Below are 16,386 nucleotides of genomic sequence, written 5' to 3' on the forward strand. Positions count from 1 at the left end.
GCTATAGCTTTATTCATATCCATCAGGTTCAAACAACTAATGCATTATTCGATTCACAGGTAGATATGTTTAAGAATTACATAAGCACAAAATAAAGAATGATGTACCAGGGTTCTATACTTGTACTATTACAGATGGTAAAGAAAAAGGTGACAGACATTCCGGTTGCTGAACAAGGTGAAGCGGAATGGCCCTATTGTGCTCTCCTGGATGCAAAAGGCATGCAAGACTCTAGTCCAACCCCTTGTGATGGCCGTCCACCAATCATGTAGTTTGAGAGGTAATCTTGAGTAAACTGCTTCAGGGTCCACTGCAAAAGAAAAAAGATTCAGATATTGTCATCTAACACAACTCATTACAGGCAGTAAAAAGAAGGCTACAGTGTTGTTACTTACCATCCCGCGGTTCACTCTTGTCTTGCATAAAGTGTAAACAAATAGTTCGATTGACATCTTTTAACCCATTTTAATAACAATCTTTATCAGTTTCCTCACTTGATGCTGGTTCATGAATATCTCATTGCCCCATACGCAGAAAGGGTCGAAGTGTGGATCTTTGGCAATGATATATGTACCTAAAAGCACCAAGTTAATATTAGAAGCTAAACAACAATTGAAAAATGATGTAGTACAACACTCCATCCATCCCATTATATAAGATTTTATTACATGTATGTCTAGACATCATCAAAAGATTAAGGTAACACTCTTCCTTGTTGCTATGTAGCCTGGGATTAAATATTTAGTCATTCGGTACAATGCATGTTGCTAAACAACAATTGAAAAACGAAAAGGCATATTAACTGCAATATCCTTAACAGCAACCAAATATCGTAATTCATAGTGGTATTGTTGAAACTGTTATTGATGAAATTGAACTGCACGGCAAATAGTCGCACATATAGATCATCACATTGTGAAGAACTGAAATGAACAAGTCATAAGGACATCTCTAGGTGATCCTCAAAAAGTTAAAGGACTGAAACCCTTAGTGGATATATATATATACCAAGAATTTTTGGCCTTCTCTAGTCGATCCCCTAAACTTAAGGCTGTAAACTTCAATTTGATCAAGTTCAAAGCAGGTTCAACCGAAAGTAGCATTCATTCAAACATAAACATAGATAGTTTTGCATAACCGAACATAAAACATAAATTTAAACTAAGCTAAACTACTTTTGATCAAAGTAGAGGTCGAGCCAATCCTTCCTCGTCATGCACGGTGTGCCGCGAGCCGGGTCTGGGCTAGTACCGTCATCAGGGTCATTGGGGAAGGCACTCATCCACTTGTCGACGTCGATCTCCTCGTCCTCGAGGCCCACCTCGACGCCCTCCATGCCTCCGTTGTCGTCGCCTTCGACCTCGTCATTAGAGGAGAGCGCGATAACCCCATCGCCGTCCTCGCCGCCTTCGACCTCGTCATCAGAGGAGAGCGCGATAAACACAATTTGGTGTTGCTACGAGAGTATTGTCTGTTATTGCGTGAGTTGGTTTCTCCCTTGCTTTCATTTTTTTGAATTCTATTTGGTTTTCTTTGACTTCATTATTGTTTTATTTATTGCTTTTTGATTGTTATTTTGATTGCTAGTATTGTTTGCTAGGATTATTGCTTATGTGAGTATAATGTTTTACTATATAGATTTTCTTGGAGTGAAAAATAGTTTATCAAAGTTTCCGAGACCGTTATTATCTTCATCAAGTAATACCAGGCAAGTTCACTTTGACCATGTTATTCATACCTATGTTTTATTGCATTTAGTATCACCCTACATAGTCCCTCCTATAGTGTTATTGAATGTTGTAGTTGAGTAGAATGCATGAGGTAGGAACCTATCTCCCTGTTACCAAGCCCGGGAAGTTATTTATTTTAATGCTACGCTATAGTAGACGGGGTTGGTATGAGTGCTCGGGAGTGGCGTGAGAATGGAGGACTCTACGTCAATGACGACTACTTCATGATGGCATCGGCAAGGACTGCATCTTCATGACCTCAAGACCTCAAGATTTCGAGACAAGAATTCAATACACACTACTAGGTGAAGGACAGTTGATGGGCACGCTGGAGAAACCAGTGGATGGCCGGGATGCATGGAGAAGCGCCATGACATCTTACGGAAAGCTTCACCCAGACTCAAAGAGACGGATGAATACTTCATGCCCGGAAGCTTACCTGTGCAACCGCAAGTCACTATGGGCTCTGGCTTGGTTGACCTTAGTTGTGACTCTGGCTAGAACGGTGCTAGCAGATCTAGAACTACGATAGGATTGGATGAGCACCGGACAGTGGTCAGAGGAACTCTTCGGAAGAACATGTTTCGGTCATCTTGCTCTCAAACACCCTGAAGTGCGAGAACATAAAAAGAGGGGTCGAATCTTGCGGGTAAAGTGTACAAACCTCTGCAGAGGGTTAAAACCTAATCGATTAGTCGTGTCCCCGGTTACGGACAACTTGAGCCTTTGGACTTGGATCTATCTCGGAACTCTCAACACCAGACTGATAACTTAATTGTGGGCGACATTATGATGATATGGGCTATGAGACATCGGTTGGCGGAACCATGTCATGATAGGAAATTCCGTAGTACAGACTCCTGATATTCCTTTGTTGTAGGAAAAATAACACCAACTTTTATGCAAACAAAACTCAAATACAGAGCCACAAAGCCATATTGCATATAGTATAGTTTATCATCTGTTTATCTTACAGTGATCTTGCCGGTACATTCAATGTACTGACCTACACGGCTGCAACATCTCATGTTGCAGATATTTTTTTTCTTCCGACGAGTAAGAGTATGGTACAGGGTTATGATCTACACTCAACCTGCCGATGGCGTTGATGGGACTCCACACCCGATTGTTTGTTTCCGCTGAAACTTATGAGGTATATATCAGTTTTACGTTATTTATACATGTGATTGCACTTTGATATATACATTGATGTACTGTGTGTGCCAGCATACTGATCCAGGGATGGCACGGATACACAGAGGCTTGACCGTCTGAGGTCGGGTCGCTACAGCCACCTCGCCGGTGTCGGGCAAAAAGGCCTCGATAAACCTCTTTTTGGCCATTGGCTCCTCGAGCTCCCTGGCACACAGGCAGAGTTTGAGGATGGAGGCGCCGGCAATGGCGGCGACCTACCAATGGTTTCGAGGGTTGTGTGTGTCTATGTGAGCGGACGTTTTGGGGTGTGTGTGGAGGGGGGAAAGGTTGTGTTTGAGGAAATACTGCGGCAACTGAAAATTTTACTAGGCGGGAGTAACAAGTCGGGCTACTGAAAATTTGGATCAAGGGCGAGCAGATATTTTTGAGATTGCGAGGGATGCAGAGACGGGAGTAAAATGCTGATGCTACTAAAAATTTTAATCAAGGGACTGAAGCAGAGCAGGAGTAACAGACATCGCACACGGTTCACACATACTAATCGTGTGCTATCAAACATTAAAACCTTCCAGGCGGTAGATATTTTCGAGATTGCGAGGGATGCAGAGGCAGGAGTTTTGGGGGAGCGAGCTAGTGTGCTTGACACGCCGGCTGTGGACTGTAGCCGACGCACCTTCTCGCGCAAGCCATAGGCGAACTATACACCGACGGTGCTCCAAGATATTTTGTACTTCATCTCACACGGTTGGTGATAATAAACTATGTGGGATCTACTTGATTTGAATTACAAAATGGGGTCACAGCGGCAATGGACGCTGTTTGAATTGCTAGACCTTTTATCTGCAGTGAACATGCAACTATATGTGTGTCGTAAAAGAATTGGAATTATTCAGGGTTCGTTTGGACATTTTATACATTAAACTGGTTTTCTAGCCATTTCACGTGCACAATTCAAAATTAAACTACATGCACATGCTCCGGTGCATACAAATTGGTTGAAAAATCAATATGTGTCCTTCAATGCATGCTTAGGTCCCATGCAAGAAGTGGGAATGAATTTTTCAGGGTTCGTTAGGCCTTTTTTATACATTAACTGGGTTTTCTAGGCATTTTATGTGCATAATTTAAATTTGAACTACAAGTACATGCTCCAATGCACCAAAGTTGGTTGAAAAATCACATGTGTGTCCTTGGGTGAATTTCTAGGTCCCATGCAAGAGATGGGAATGAATTTCAAACACCAGGGCACTGTTGATTGCCGGCAAAACATTGAAATACCTGGTTTTTAAATTCTAGTAAATCCAAAACTCGTTTGAAATTCATGAAACTTGGCATGCTATCATGGAGCGGCATAAACATGCCGTGGTGAAAATTTTGTCCCATTTGGGACAGGTTTGGGTATAACCTTCTCACAACAAGCATGATGGTTTGATATGGAACGTACCACCTTTGGGGACGGGACGATATCCGTTGCCTCTTATTGCTTTCAAAAAATTCTAGTGTCAACATAGAACAATAGGAGTGTTGTGTTTAATCTTGTAATTTTTCTAGATTCGTTTGGCCTTTTTTATAGATTAACTGGGTTTTCTAGGCATTTTATGTGCATAATTAAAATTTGAGCTACAAGCACATGCTCCAATGCACCAAAGTTGGTTGAAAAATCACATCTGTGTCCTTGGGTGAATTTCTAGGTCCCATGCAAGAGATGAGAATGAAATTCAAACACCATGGCACTGTTGATTACCGGAAAAACGTTGAGGTGCCTAGTTTTTAAATTCTATTAAATCCTAAACTTGTTTGAAATTCATGAAACTTGGCATGCTATCATGGAGCGGCATCAACATGTCGTGGTAAAAAATTTGTCTCATTTGGGGCAGGTTCAGGTATAAGCTTCTCACAAACCAGAGCTTGTCACAACAAGCATGATGGTTTCGATAGGGAACGTACCACCTTTGGGGACGGGACGATATCTGTTTCCTCTTATTGCTTTCAAAAAATTTCTAGTGTCAACATAGAACAACAGGAGCGTCGCGTTTAATCTTGCAATTTTCGGGGTTCGTTTGGCCTTTTTTATACATTAACTGGGTTTTCTAGGCATTTTATGTGCATAATTCAAATTTGAACTACAAGCACATGCTCCAATGCACTAAAGTTGGTTGAAAAATCCCATGTGTTTTCTTGGGTGAATTTCTAGGTCCCATGCAAGAGATGGGAATGAAATTCAAACACCAGGGCACTTTTGATTGCCGGCAAAACGTTGAGATGCCTGGTTTTTAAATTCTAGTAAATCCAAAACTCGTCTGAAATCCATGAAAATTGGCATGCTATCATGGAGCGGCATCAACATGCCGTGGTAAAAAAATTGGCCCATTTGGGGCAGGTTCGGGTATAAGCTTCTCACAAACTAGAGCTTCTCACAACAAGCATCATGGTTTCGATAGGGAACGTCCCACCTTTGGGGACGAAACGATATCCATTGCCTCTTATTGCTTTCAAAAAATTTCTAGTGTTAACATAGAACAACATGAGTGAGGGAGTCCTGGACTAAGGGGTCCTCGGGCGTCTGGCCTGTTAGCCATGGGCCGGACTGATGGGCTGTGAAGATACAAAGATCGAAGACTACACCCGTGTCTGGATGGGACCCTCCTTGGCGTGGAAGGCAAGCTTGACGATCAAATATGTAGATTCCTTTCTTTGTAACCGACCTTATGTAACCCTAGATCCTCCCGGTGTCTATATAAACCGGAGGACTTAGTCCGGAGGGGAAGATTCATATTCATAGCCATACAAGCTAGACCTCTAGGGTTTAGCCATTACGATCTCATGGTAGATCAACTCTTGTAATACTCATATTCATCAAGATCAATCAAGCAGGACGTAGGGAATTACCTCCATAGAGAGGGCCCAAACCTGGGTAAACATCGTGTCCCCTGTCTCCTGTTACCATCGACCTTAAACGCACTACCTCCTACCCGAGATCCGCCGGTTTTGACACCGACATTGGTGCTTTCATTGAGAGTTCCACTATGTCGTCCCCAAAAGGTTTGATGGCCCCTTCAATCGTCAACAACGATCCTGTCCAAGGTGAGACCTTCCTCCCTGGACAGATCTTCGTATTCAGCGCTTCGCACTGCGGGCCAACTCGCTTGGCCATCTAGAGCAGATCGATAGCTACGCCCCTAGCCACCAGGTCAGATTTGGGAGCTTGAACTATGTTGCGGACATCCATGGAGACTTGATCTTCGCCGGATTCGAGACCGCGGCAACCACTCCTGGTCACCCCGATGGACATGGCCTAAATCTGTCATCGGACCACATCCAGGAGATAGCTCTTGTAACCGCTCTGGCCTTAGATCCGAAGCATACTGCGCCATCCAAGGACCGGAGGCTCAACCCCACCACAGAGGCCACAGATTCCCCGGCGTTGGAGCCGCACATGGACCTAACCTCACACGATATCTGTGTCACCGGAACTCCGGACTCGTCTCCGGCAATAAGTTCCGAACCGTGTGAGTCCGCGAACGCCGAACTTGATCGTTTATCGATCTTCGAATTCAGCGCCACAGATATCTTCCAGCACTCGACTTTGGGAGACGTGCTAAACTCATTAAAAAATCTATCCTTAGCGGGGGGTTCGCAGCCGAACTATATCCGGTTCGAACTAGAAGCTGATGACAGGGAATTTCACTCCCCACCCGCCACCCACTTCATAACCACTGTTGAAGACTTAACTGACATGCTCGATTACGGCTCCGACAACGTCGACGGTATGGATGACGATGCCGGAGAAGAAGAGGCCCAGGACCTGCCGTTCACCGGATGCTGGACGGCCACTTCCTCGTACAATGTATACATGGTGGATGCACCAAAGGAGAACAGCGGCGATGACAAAGAAGATCCAGTTGAGGATAAACCTCCTGAGATACAATCGAAACACCGGCGTCAGTGGCGCCACTCTAAGTCACGCCGCAGTAAAGATAGCAACACCGGCACAGGAGAAGATAACACCCCGAAAGGTGCCGAAGACAACGAAGACCCTGTTGACGCAACATCCGAATAGGATGAATGGAAAGACGGGCACGATAGCCCTGATGAATAGGCCATACACGAAGACTCGGAGGACAGTAATTGTCTTCAACTCTCCGAGGATGAGGAGAGCCTCGGCAATGAGGATTTCATCGTGCCTGAGGAACCTCTCGAGCAGAGCAGTTTAAACGCCGGCTATTAGCCACTGCAAGGAGCCTGAAAAAGAAGCAGCAGCAGCTTCAAGCTGACCAAGACCTGCTCAGCGATAGATGGACAGACATCCTAACAGCCGAAGAATACAGCCTCAAGTGCACAACCAAGGGTTACCCTAAGCGCAGATTGCTACCTCAGTTCGATGAGGAGGCGCCGGAACCTGTACCACGCGGTCGAGACAACGTGGCTAACCGACCACCATGCAGTCGGGATAAAGCAGCAGCTCAAGCTGAACAGCAGCCCGCCTCACCCCAAAGGAAAAATAGAGATAAAATAGCTCGGGGTTATACATACGACCCTCGGCAGGACCCGGACAGTACAGCAGAGCATACCAGATCGATCTACGGATCGCGAGGACGTGCCTCGACATGAAACATCTGCTACCTATTCGGACGTGACCAGTCTAGTCACGCCCGGCCCGAAAACCGCAGACGGACTCCATCTAAGCTACGTCGCGACGTGGCCCAATATAGAGGCGCCGCACACCCACTCTGCTTCACTGACGAAGTAATGGAGCATGAATTCCCAGAAGGGTTTAAACCCGTGAATATCGAATCATATGATGGAACAATTGATCCCGCGGTATGGATCGAGGATTTTCTTCTCCATATTCATATGGCTCGCAGAGATGACCTTCACGCCATAAAATACCTCCCACTAAAACTCAAAGGACCAGCAAGGTACTGGTTAAACAGTCTGCCTGAAAACTCTATCTGCAGCTGGGAGGATCTGGAAGACGCCTTCCGCGACAACTTCCAAGGTACATATGTCCGGCCACCAGATGCCGATGACTTAAGTCACATCGTCCAGCAGCCAGGAGAGTCAGCCTGGAAGCTCTAGACTAGGTTCTTAGTTAAAAAGAACCAAATCATACACTGACCGGACGCGGAAGCACTAGCGGCCTTTAAGCACAGTGTCCGGGACGAGTAGCTCGCCCGCCACCTCGGTCAAGAGAAACCAAAATCCATGTTAGCCCTTACCGCTCTGATGACTCACTTTTGCGTGGGAGAGGACAGCTGGCTCGCTCATAGAAGCAGCAGCACCAGCGACCCGGGCACTTGCAAAGTTCGAGATGGCAACGGGAAACCACGATGCAATAACACAAACGTCGCAATAGTAATGAGGGAACGCATGACACAACAGTTAATGCCGGATTCAGCGGTCCCAAACCCGGTCAACGAAAAAGCCATTTATGGCAAATAGAGACGGACCATCCAATTTAGATAAGATATTGGATAGGCCCTGCCAGATTCATGGCCACCCCAATAAACCAGCTAATCACACCAACAGAAGCTGTTGGGTCTTCAAACAGGCCGGCAAGTCAAATGCCGAACACAAGGGGAAGAGGCCGCCCAGCGACAGCGACAACGAGGAAACTCGCAAACCAAACAGCAGGGGGCAGAAGCCGTTTCCCCCGAAGTAAAGGCAGTGAACATGGTATACGTGACACAATCCCCTACAGGGGAACGCATGGAGCGCTCCCGCCGTACAGAGGACCATACTACGGCTACCTCAGTCGAACAACACAACAGGGGACTAGCAGTTCGGCTTCCACCGCTCACCTAATATATGTGTGAAATCTGTATCGCGCATACATAATTATACACTTAAAATATCCTGGGCGCCGACGGAAGCACAATACGGATGAACCGGCAAGTACTCCCATAACCTCCTTTTTTCTAACTACTTTTTCTTCTTCCTTTTTCTCTTTCCTCTCCACAGGTGGCTCAATGGCTGGCCACGGACTCTATCGGAGTTCGGGTTCGTACACTCACCCGAGGGCTATTTCTGTCATGGAGTCCCTTCACCAAGGACAGGCGGCACACACGTGCGACAGGAGGTCCAAAATAACTTTTTGTACACCGCACTCACTATTTCGAGCCTGTAAAGTGCCTTTTTCCTCTGCCTTCGACCCCTGGCATGTCAAATAGCTAGGGTTGCGGCTTTGTTATCTATATAAATGATTCGCACATCACTCAGATCCCAATAAAAATAATCCACTCTTTTCTAAAGAACCGAGTTTTGCCCCAACGGTTGTTTTAAACATACACCTCGGCATAACTTGACAGGGGCTCAGTATGGGAACAAATGAGTTGTCGACAAGTCCGAACAGCTCTACAGCATACTTCGGCGTTGCGAGTTTGGCCTTATATGCATCAGCTCTGAATCATGTCTTGGGTCAATAGTTGGGTTTCCCGGCTCCTGTGCTTGCTATCCTACGTTCCGCTCTATCGGCTAGGGTAGTAAAGGGAGAACTACTACGATTGTGCTTCCGGTTCACCTGGTTAAGCACCTCAGTAGAGAAAGCTGAAAACTGACTATCATGATGCGGCGAGAGCTGGTCAACCACTCGATGACTTATTGGAATCTTTCGTGATTCCCTCCGTGTCACACGAAGGACCTCTTTTTGGTGAAATATGTAAAACACATCGTATGAATAAACTGCATACATACAAGGGGCTATATCGTAGACCCACCATAAAACACCTATGGCTAAGTGAAAGTGTTAACGCCCTATAGTCTGATTGCCTGGTTCGCCGCATTGACACCTCCTTCACGGACCAAGACATTGGGTCAAGAGTGATCAGATGCTTTTCCGAACACCCCCGTATTTCCTACGAGGGGGCTGAAGCCGACGACTGAAAAACTTTCAGATTATATACAAATGGCCGCACAGGAGGAATAAAAGCCTTTAGGCAAAACTAAAATATAGACTAATTATAAAAATTGTCTTTTACAATTCATAGAGAGTTCATTCGAATATTATGCCTTTCAAACATTGATCCTCCATCAAGTGGGCAGCCTCCAAGACGTCCTCAAAATAATGTTTTGGTGCGTGATGGTCCTTGCCCTTGGGTGGACCCTTCGCTGCAATATCGATGGCCTTCATCTTCCCCCAGTATGTCTTAACTCGGGCAAAGGCCATCCGTGCACCTTCAATGCACGCCGACCACTTTGCGCCGCCGATACGTGGCACCGCATCGGTAAGCCGCTGCACCTAGCCAAAGTACCTATTCGGAATAGGCTCAGTCGGCCATAGCCGGAGTATGACGTTCTTCATGGCAGCGCCAGACATCCTGTAAAGCTTGGCCCATTGGGACATCTGTTCATTCAGCAGTAGGGGGCGTTTTGATGCACTAAACTATGACCATAACAGCTTCTCCGTCACATATCCCTCTTGCACCTGGTAAAATTGCGCCGCATTGGAAGAACTCTTTGGCAGGTCCAAGAACGCGTCTGGAGAGCTCCAAACTTGGTTAAGCTGAGCATAATTTGGATCGCCGAACTTAGTCTGTAATAAAAAGGGCTTACCAGCCGCAATCTCCCCGGCTTGCCAGATCTCCTCACGGGCCGCTCTAGATTTGGACCGTGCTTCTTTCGCCTCTCACAAGGCCTTGTCAAGATCAGCCATTTTGGCTTCATTCGCCTTCTCAAGGAATTCACAGCGGCTAGTAGCATTCTTTAGTTCGAGCGCCATCATGGGTATTTTCCCCGCATCTTGGTGCCGAGCAGCTCGTTTGGCCTTTAACTCGTCTGATGCCTTTTCGGCAGCCACATTACTAAATCGGGCCTGCTCCTTGGCCTGGGCCAGCTCCGCCCGAAGAATCTCAACGGCGGCGGCACCATCTACAGCCATATATATCCCAGTATGCAATTTTCAGCGTCACGCTTTTATTACAAACACGTATGTGTAAGGACTGCTCCGAATACATACCTTGCGACTCATCAAAACGCCTATTGATTAACGCAATGTCATCCCCTACCACATCAAGCTTCCGCTGCAGCTCGACAATATCCACAGTCCGGGCAGTCGTCAGGGGAGAAAGAGCCTGTGTTCCAATTAATCAGGTCAGTCCCTAGGCATTTCTTTTGATCCTCTGATCACCTCCCTCGGGAAGTCAATCAGAGTCTCAGGGGCTACTATCTATACACAGGTGTATTTTGTGAATAAAACACAATTGAACATTTTACAGTACAAACCTCGAAACCTCTTAGTAGGCCCACAAAGGCCTCATTCAATCCGCGCTTTGCGAACAGGACCTTTTCAACCACCGTGCCCATCAAGGTACGATGTTCCTTTGAGACGGACGCCTGCTGCAGCATGTTCTTCAGTATATCCGGCGCCTCTGGATCTCTGGAGGCTGCTGTAGGAGTATGTCCACCCTTTGAAGGGATCCGTTTATTCATATCCGGCTGTAGACCAGATTGTTCGGGGCCTTCATTACTGGTCCCCAGACCCTGGGCCACCGAAGTGTCACCTTCGGGTAATATCTTCATCATCCCTCGCACCGCCTGTTGGTCGGGGGAGACCCTCCGTGACGATACCTTGAAGTCATCTACCCTATTGGGCGAAGAGGCCGGTGGAGGCATCTCGCTTTCCATCATCTCTAGGAGAAGGTCCCCCGAGGAAGAGGATCATTGAAGAAGACTACGTGCCGAACTGCAAAAAAAAATATTCTAGGCATCACAAGAAAAAGAATGGGACATGCCTAAAACATCCTTGTTTACTTACGATCTGGCCTGAGGCTTGTCCTCATCATGAGACTATGCGTCGACGTCCTCCAATCCTGAGCCACCCGACAGAGGCATCTTGCCTCTCTTAGGAGCCTTTTCCTCCCAATCTTTGGAGGCAGCCCTTTTCTTTCCATGGGGGGAAGAGGCATTGACCTCCCCCTCATTTTTTTTCTTTAGATGATGGGATCTTGATTCCTCCGGACACAATGTCTAATGCACCTTCAGGATGGAGGCCTTCTTTGGTCCTCTCCGCCTTGCCCCCCTTCACAGGCATCTGGTATGGTACCAGGGCCAGCACCCTTGTTAAAACAGGATTCGCTGAGCCTTCGGGCAAGGGAGGCGAACACATCATTAGTTCCGCTTTCTTTATCCAGCCCTAGAAGAAGATAGTTTGTTCAGTACCATATTAAGGTATGCGTAACTACAAACTGTTCGGAATACAAGTGCTTACCGGGGTATCCAGATGGTTGCAGTCAAGGCCAGCGTCCTCAGTAGTGTCCGGCCAATCTTTTCGCTTCCCGAAAAACAGCCTCCACATCCCTTCGTGCGTAGTGAAGAAGTGTTGGAGGGTTTGTGGTCCTTCTGGATTAAGCTCCCACATGCGGCAAGACCTGCGTTGGCATGGCGGGATTCGGCGAACTAGCACCACTTGAATCACGTTGACAAGATCGATGTCCCTTTCAAGAAGGGTTCGGATGCGGCTCTGTAGAGTGTGCACTTCATCAACTGATCCCCAGTCCAGCCCCGTGTTAATCCATGATGCAAGCTGCGGCGGAGGGCCGGAACGGAATGCAGGTATAGTTGCCAACTTGGTGCTACGACGTTCCGGGACATAAAACCACTCTCTCTGCCATTGGTTGGAGGTTTCGGTGAAAGAGCCTTTTGGCCAGAGAGTGTTGGTAAGCTTGTTCACTACAGCACCACCACACTCCGCCTGCTCCCCGTCGACTACCTTCGGCTTCACACTAAAAGTATTGAGCCATAAGCCGAAATGTGGGGGGATTCCGAGGAAGGCCTCACATGTAATGATAAATGCCGAGACATGGAGGAAAGAGTCCGGAGCTAGATCATGAAAATCTAGTCTGTAATAAAACATTAGCCCCCGGACGAAGGGGTGGAGAGCGGACCCTAGCCCTCGGAGGAAGTGGGAGATGAATACTACCCTCTCACCGAATCTGGGGGTCGGGATAACCTGTCCTTGAGCAGGAAGCCTATGGTGGATCTCCGCAGTCAAGTATCTGGCCGCCCGAAGCTTCGCAATATCCTCCTCTATAACGGAGGAAGCCACCCATCGGCCTTGAGGGCTGGGTCCGGACATGATGGGGAGGCTTGAAGCAATGAAGTCGAACCTTGGGTGCTAGAACTCGAGGTTGGGAAGGCTTAGGAGAGGTTTGGCATAAAAGAGACGGCCCTTGGTTCCTTTATAAAGGCAGCGAGTATTAAACGCCTCCTCTTAAGCCTGAGAACCTGCCTATTCCTAAGGAATCTTTCCCGCGGGACGGTTGGGTTATCCACGCTTGTATTGATGAGAATCCCGCGATAAGGGGACACGATCTCTGCTTCGACAGGACGTGCCAACAAAAACCACGCCCCGAAACGTGGAACGGCGGGACGGGAAAGGGTTTGAAATAATGACCGAGCAAGCGTGACGTCGCGTTACTAAAGTTGTTAGCAGATTGGATTCGTGAAATATTATACTCTCTATGGCTGGGTGTTGCAGATCCGGACACGTTTGTTTTGTCCGAAGACTATCTTGGAGTTCAGAAGGAGGAACCCGCCTTGCAATGCCGAAGACAGATCTACGTGTCGGATACCTTGTCATTGAAGCCAGGTTCAGGGGCTACTGAGGGAGTCCTGGACTAAGAGGTCCTCGGGCGTCCGGCCTGTTAGCCATGGGCCGGACTGATGGGCTGTGAAGATACGAAGATCAAAGACTACACCCGTGTCTGGATGAGACCCTCCTTGGCATGGAAGGCAAGCTTGGCGATCAAATATGTAGATTCATTTCTTTGTAACCGACCTTATGTAACCCTAGATCCTCCCGGTGTCTATATAAACCGGAGGACTTAGTCCTGAGGGGAAGATTCATATTCATAGCCATACAAGCTAGACCTCTAGGGTTTAGCCATTACGATCTCGTGGTAGATCAACTCTTGTAATACTCATATTCATCAAGATCAATCAAGCAGGACGTAGGGTATTACCTCCATAGAGAGGGCCTGAACCTGCGTAAACATCATGTCCCCTGTCTCCTATTACCATCGACCTTAAACGCACTACCCCCTACCCGAGATCCACCGGTTTTGACACCAACAATGAGTGTTGTGTCAATTTTTGTGATTTTTCAGGGTTCATTTGGACATTTTTATGCATTAACTAGGTTTTCTAGGCATTTTATGAGCATAATTCAAATTTGAACTACAAGCACATGCTCCAATGCACTAAAGTTGGTTGAAAATCTAATTTGTGTCCTTGGGTGCATTTCTAGGTCCCGTGCAAGAGATGGGAATGAAATTCAAACACCAGGGCACTGTTGATTGCCGGCAAAACATTGAGATGCCTGGTTTTTAAATTCTAGTAAATCCAAAACTCGTCTAAAATTCATGAAACTTGGCATGCTATCATGGAGCAGCATCAACATGTCGTGGTAAAAAAAATTGTCCCATTTGGGGCAGGTTCGGGTATATGCTTCTCACAAACCAGAGCTTCTCACAACAAGCATGATGGTTTCGGTAGGGAACGTCCCACCTTTGGGGACGAAATGATATCCATTGCCTCTTATTGCTTTCAAAAAAAATTCTCGTGCCAACAAAGAAAAACAGGAGTGTTGTGTCAATTTTGGGGATTTTTCGGGGTTTGTTTGGACATTTTTATGCATTAACTGAGTTTTCAATGCATTTATGTGCATAATTCAAATTTGAACTACATGCACATGCTCCAGTGCATATAAATTGGTTGAAAAAACAAATCTTTGTCCTTGGGTGCATGCTTAGGTCCCATGCAAGAAATGGGAATGAATTTCAAACACCAGGGCACCGTTGATTGCCGGCAAAACATTGAGATGCCTGGTTCTTAAGTTCTAGTAAATCCAAAACTCGTCTGAATTCATGAAACTTGGCATGCTATCATGGAATGGCACCGGATATGTTGTGGAATTTTTCGTGTCCATTTAGGGAGAAGGCGCACTCGAATAATGATAGCCAACAAAGGCATTTTGAAAAAATAGCTGCCACTTTAATATCTCAAATGTTTGTATAATTCAAAACATGTGCGTTCTGCTAACCATTCATGTGACGCCATGTGTCTTGGTTTTAATGGTTGTAGGTGGTGCCGTGCGGACAGCTGTTTGACCTTGACTGAATGGGAGGCGTGCTAGCGCAGTCCGGTGCGCAGGCTGACCGAGAGGCATGCAAGTTGTCCTCCAATGTGTAGGCTCATCGGGAAGCGTGCGACTTGTATGTTGCGCAGGCTCACTGGGAAGCGAGCCCTTTGACTTCCATGGCTGCCCGCCTTCCTCTCCATTAATGGCACCCGAGCTGCTGTTTAATACGGGCGGCCATACTGTTCACCTCCCATTCCCCTCCCTCCCGCAGACCTCCACCAATGCCATGGCGCAAAATGATCATCTGCCACGAGTCTTGAAGTTTGGTGAAGTCGACTCCGGGCCGGAGGAGATAGAAAATAAGGAGGAATGGGGCCTCATGGCCATGGCCCAGAACGAGATGGCCATGGCGGTTGCTACCACCGCTCCTGTCCCAGCTCCCATCCCCGCGCCCGCACCAGCGACCATCCCTGTAGCATTGACGGGCTGGTCGCCAAGCACTATCGCAGAGCTGGAAGCCACGGGCGTCAGCGAGGTCTCTGCGGACCCGCGTGAGCTCATGTACATGCCAGCGCTAGTGCCCGTGCTCGTGCGCGCCCCTCCACCCACCGTGGCACCGGCCCCTGTGCGTTTGGTTGCACCCGCCGCGCCCGTGCCCCTGCCCGTGCGCGCCCCTCTGCCCACCGCGGCGCCAGTCCCCGTGCGTTTGGCTACACCCGCCATGCCTGTGCCCGTGCCCGTGTGCGCGCCCCCCTCAGCGGCATGGGATGCTACCGTCGACCGCTACCTCTCAGCGGCGCCAGTTTCCATCCTCCCGCGCCCCGCCCGTCGATCGCGCGACGACATGATGTTTGATTTACAAGTGAAGAACATTTTGTGCTGCCTTGAAGACTTCAACAACGGCGTCCCAGAGGAAGACAACAACAACGACGGCGCGGCATGCCGTCTCCGCCGCCGCAGGAAATAGTTTTTTGGGGGTTTAATATTGTATCTCGAATTCTCGATCATATGAATATAAATTTGCAGTGTGACTGAATGAAAGATATGGTTTGAACGAACTTGCTTTTCTCTCTTAATGTACAGAGTTATCAAAAAAAATTCTTTTGAAAAGAATGTCAATGGTTTTTAAATATAAAACACTCATTGCAAACGTTTTAGTTGGAACACTCGTATGCAAATCGACAGCTTCCCCGGGAAGCCAAGGGAAAATGTGCCGAGCAGGATTTTTGCATCCCTTCAACGCAAACGGTTGTTTTGCATGGCCCGTGTGCAACCACGTACAAACAATTGGGTAAGATTTGCATATTTGTCATTTTGGGTATGTTTCCATTTGTCAAACTGGAAAGATTGACATTTGTTTATCTAGTAACATTGCCATTTGTCAACCTTGTAACACTACAATTTGTCAAAATATGCAGCTAAAAA

This window comes from Triticum urartu, chromosome 7 (assembly GCF_003073215.2).
Source record: "Triticum urartu cultivar G1812 chromosome 7, Tu2.1, whole genome shotgun sequence".
NCBI lineage: Eukaryota > Viridiplantae > Streptophyta > Magnoliopsida > Poales > Poaceae > Triticum > Triticum urartu.